This window comes from Dipteris shenzhenensis, chromosome 3 (assembly GCF_047967505.1).
Source record: "Dipteris shenzhenensis isolate YYH24624 ecotype China chromosome 3, Dip_SZ_1.0, whole genome shotgun sequence".
Lineage (NCBI taxonomy): Eukaryota > Viridiplantae > Streptophyta > Polypodiopsida > Gleicheniales > Dipteridaceae > Dipteris > Dipteris shenzhenensis.
In genome coordinates, this window is record NC_141598.1 from 14,454,211 (window position 1) to 14,459,577 (window position 5,367).

Sequence of the window (5,367 nt, forward strand, 5' to 3'; positions counted from 1 at the left end):
GTTTGGGGACAACTTGTATATTTTACTTGAGGTGTTAATAAACACCAGTTAGTAGTGTTAACAAACACTATGCAAAGTGAACCACTAGAAACAAAGTAGTTGTTGGTGAATGACAGCTTCTGAAAATTATCACATTAATAATTTGCAAATATCCATTGATAAGATAACAACAATTGAGAAACATCACATGAGAACACATACTACAATGGAAGTTTGGGAGATCAAGAACACCCATATCTGCATGGCACATCAATGACTATAGAGCCAATCACAAACCATTGATTCCTTTGCTCTAGAAATGGCACGAAAACCCTAGACTTCTAAGATGGATATTCAACTCAATTTCCCCTTCAATGGGCATCCAATTCGGTGATTTTGGATGCACCTTATATTGCACCATAGGTCCGTCACCTTGCATCTAAAATAAAAATTACAATGGCTTTGTAGCATGACCAAGGAGCATTTCTTGCCCATCAAATAGGTAGCCATCCATATAATCCTTGAATTTAGGAGTTCTTGTGTACTAAGAAGAAATGGTGCTGGTGAAGATGATGTATAATTTTTGAATGTATCCATTAGGTGAGGGAAGGTGAATGTTTGCCCACTCGCAAGCTCTCAGAGAACCTGCTAAACATTGCATCAATTTCCTCATGTGTGTGCCCTACCATCAAGAAGCTCAATGGAAGTTGTCATGGCATCCATGGAAAACTTTGAGTCACTCTTTGATATAGTTTCTAGATTTGCATTTATGAGCATGCCATCTACAATTTCAGACAACCCAGCTCCAATTGTGGAAAGATGTGCACCTTCAGAACTATAATGGGAGTCCAAAGCATTTCTTGAGCATAGAGCATTTAGAAGGCAAGCACTGCTTCTTGGAATCCCATTAGTAGCAAGGTATCCAAGGTCATGTATATCCATCCTCTCAAGGTTGCACCCTGGTTGTGCAAACAAATTGAGAGCGATCCAATTGTCAGGTTGGGATCAAATGGCCACAAACTGTTTAGGGTGAAGTGTCCATAATGACTGTGTCCATGCCCATGGGTAATCATTCTAATGAGTGAAAAATGTAATTGCCATGTAGAATCGGTGTCCTTGGACCTCACCCGAAATCTTGAAGTTGTTGCATCTTTTTGGTCCATCTTATTAGGCATACATACTTTTTTGGATCCATATTGGAGTACCTACACCATGTAGAGTATATGTTCCTACAGTTTTGTTACTGTATCATATGCATCTTTCTCTTCTCCATCAGTGAATTGCACTCATCTTGACTTTTTGTGGCTGCCAATTGAGCCTTGATGCGAGCCTTGATCCAAGTGCATAAGCTACATTTAGAGAATTCTCTTGTCTTAGCGAGGGCTGCGTTTTTTAAGTTCAATTTCCAAATCCTACCAAATGTGGATGTGCATAGGCTCTGATAACCACGTTGATTAAGCAAAGTGTTGACCTCATGCAAGATGTCTATCTTCTTATACGCTTCATGTATGATCACTTGATGTGTCTCTCTAGAACCATCATGCATGGCTCTACTCTTGTGAGGCATATGGTCAATGCTATTGTCCACAAAGTGTTGAATGAGAGCCCTTCCCATACCTGTGTGCTCCTTGTTCCTCACAATCCTTGAATTCCCATGCACATATAGTTGCACACCATTCTTGAATTGCTCCGTGTATCGACAAAATGATGTCCTTGGAATTTCCTACATCTTGTACCATGCTTTGCAACACACATCCTGACTATTTACCCTGAAGTTGTAGCATATCCTCCCAGTGTAGTCATCATGCCTAGCTGTTGACAACACATCTGAATATAAAGTTTGTAAGAGACTTCAAGGAGCTGCCCCAAAAGTTCTTCTTTATAGTCATTAAGAGATCTCACCCAGCATGTTGGCAACACCTACTCCCACAACAATTGATGGACAAGACTTGTTGCACTGACTCTAGTGACGTTTTGTACATTGGCATTGGAGGCTCTCTTTGTCTAGGCACCCTATTAATGAAAGTGTACCTTCTTTTCTTTGAAGTTGGGTCATTCTTTTTCAACATTTGATTGTTGACCACCTCATCTATGCCAGCAAAGCGGCCCATTGGCACATATTGTTGCAATGAACTTCCATCAAGTAAGGTAATCTACTTGATGGGCCACTTAACTAGGCTGGGAGAGCTGACATCTTGCATAGAAGACCCTAAGTCACTTCTTTTAATTTGTTCTTCCTTTTGAATACCCACACCAATGCAATCATTGCCCAATAGGTCAAAGTTTATAGAGTCACCCAGGAAAACATACAAGATCACACCTTCTCCCATGGTCTTTGTTTTGCTCTCAACCCACAAGACAACCTTATTCTCTTTCCAAGATTCATGAATGAAATTGTTAGTTTCCAATGAAGAAAATGGCTTTGACTCAACATAAGGTTGATAAGGCTCACTTGCTGCAGCTTCTTGAGTTACCGGATCATTTAAGAATCACCAACACGTTTTAGAGAGCCCTTAGGCAACTTTAACAAGCTCCAAAGTGCCTCACCAATAAGCACTACATCCATAGTGGGAAATGGCAAGAGCATGTCACTATTGATGGACTTCTCCACTATCACCGATACATTTTTTGCCCCAATATTCACAATGTTACACAAGTTGATAAGAGGGCTCTCATAGTTTTCCATCCAGCCTTGGATTCTCTCTCATGAGCTCGTCCATCCTTCATTCTCTCGTGAGGTTCCCCTACAAACCTCTTTTCTTGAGCTCCCTCTAGAATCATCCCTTCTAGCCCAGTGCTTGCCACATGCTATTCTCTTGAGTACCATGTGTGTCCATATGGACCCTTAGAACCTCTATGCCCTTTTAGGACTTACTTATGCACTCCATATTGTTGCCTAGGACTAGGGTAATCCCTAGTCCCCAACCCTCTACACTCCCATTGATGCAAGCACTGTCGAGCCCTCTAGTTTCCCGCTTCACCAAAACCACACCAGACGGTTCTGGGATTATTGGGATTATGGCTGACGTAACATTCCCTTCCCCTTAAGAATGGTTTACATCCTCAAAAACAAAATTGGGAGACCTCTTCTGGAGATTTCTTACCCTTTCCCATGTTGAGGTCTCTTTAGGTCTATCTTTCCACTTAACCAGACATTCTTGCCATATAGTATGTCACGTTCTTTTTTCTTGTTTATCTAAAATTCTTTCTGGTTCATGTGGTAAGGCTATAGGTTCAATGAGTTCAACTAGGACTTCATTTCCATGGATATTATCATCTCCTAATTTTCTTTTTAGCGTACTAACATGAAAAACTAGATATACTCTACATACCTTAGGTAAGGATGATTTGTAAGCAAGTTCTCCAATCCTCTTAAGTATTGTGAATGGTCCACAATACCTAGGATACAGCTTCAGACATTTACCTATCTTTAGAGATTTTGAAGATTCAGGTACCTTAAGGTATACTTTCTCATTTACTTCAAACTCCAACTTTTTACGGTGGGGGTTTGCATAACTTCATGCTCTACTATCCTGAGCTCTTCTTATGCTATCTTTAGCTAACTTAAGCATTTGATTCATATCTTCAAGAAAGTCTTTGGCTGCTTGAACCTTGTCTTTTTCGAGTCCCACTGTCATTGGGGCTCTTAGTTGAAATCCATACATTATCATGTATATACTAGACTATAGCTGAATGTTTGGCATTGTTATATGCAAATTATAATATGGGCAAATACTATTCCCAATTAGTTTGTTGTTTACTTACATATGCTTGAAGCATATCCTCAATGATCCGATTGACCCTTTCAGTTTGACCGTCACTCTGTGGATGATTCGTGGTGCTCATATTCAATGAAGTTTCTAACCTCTTAAACATGGCCCTCCAAAAATGGCTGTTAAATTTGCTATCCCTATCACTAACAATACTAGTTGATAGCCCATAGTCTATAGATATGCTTCCCAAATAGCCTAGCTAATTTTGGAGTTCTAACATAGGTTAACAATTGGCATTCAGCTAAGAGAGTCTGCTACCACATTGAACTTCCCTTTCCTATATGTCAATTGTATATCAAATTCTTGCATTAACTCATACCATCTAGCTTTTCTACCTTTAAGCTTTGGCTTATTACAAATCCACTTAATGCTCTCCTGATCAAAGATGATCTCAAATTTTGTAGCATATAAGTAGTGCCTTCACTTTTTAAAAGCATAGCCTATAGCATAGAGGTCCTTCTCATATGCCGAGTAATTCCATTTGGCATGATCTAAATTTTTGCTTTCAAAAGCCACTAGCCGACCTTTTTGTAAAAATACCACCCCAACAACAAAATCACTAGCATTTGTCTCGACCATGAATGGCTCATTGGGATCCACTACTTTTAAGACAAGAGCTGCTACTATAGCTACTTTTAATTTTTCAAAACTTCTCTTTTGAGGTTCATCCCATATGAAGGTGCTTCCCTTCCCCTTAAGTTGGTCCTTTATCGGAACTACAGTCTTAGAGTAATCTTGCATGAATATCCTGTAGAATCCTGAAAAACCTAAGAATATCTATAATTCTTCTAGATTTGTGGGATATGGCCATTCCAATATAGCTCTTACTTTGTTAGGGTCGATACGAACCCCTTCTTGGGATATTACAGTGTCCCAAGTATTTCACTTCTTTTGTAAAGAATTCACATTTGGATTCTTTAGCAAAAAATGAATTATCTTTAAGCAGCTAGAACACTTTTTGCAAATATTCCAAATGTTTTTTTCTAGTTTTACTATAAATAAGGATATTATATAAAAATACTACAACAAATTTCCTAGTTATGGCCTTAAGACACTATTCATAAGTGTCATGAAAGTTGTTGGAGCATTTGTTAATCCAAATGGAATTACTTTAAATTGATAATACCCATACCTAGTACGAAATGATGTCTTAGGACATCCTCTTCCCTAATTTGTACTTGGTGATATCCTGATCTTAAATCAATTTTAGTAAAGTATTTGGCCCCTTGCAATTGATCAAAGAGCTCATCAATGTGATGCATAGGATACTTATTTTTAATGGTGATTTTATTTAGTGGCACACCTCTGACTAGTCCTCTAAAGCTCTGAGAGTCTGAGACTCTAAGTTACTACTAGTAGTAGGATGCAGTGCAGTAATAACACTGATGCTCGCTGTCCCGCACAACCCCGCAATAGAGATGACATCTGTATGGCTCCTACATATTTTCATTGTGCAAGAAATGACACAGACTGGCATTAATGCCCTATTGCCAGCCGAATTACAGTATGTAAGGCTTTGTAAGCCTTGTAAGGAACATAGTCAATGAACTTCAACGAAAGGAGCTGAGAGAAAGATAGCAACAGTTATGCCAACGAACACTCTCTGCTCGTGCGG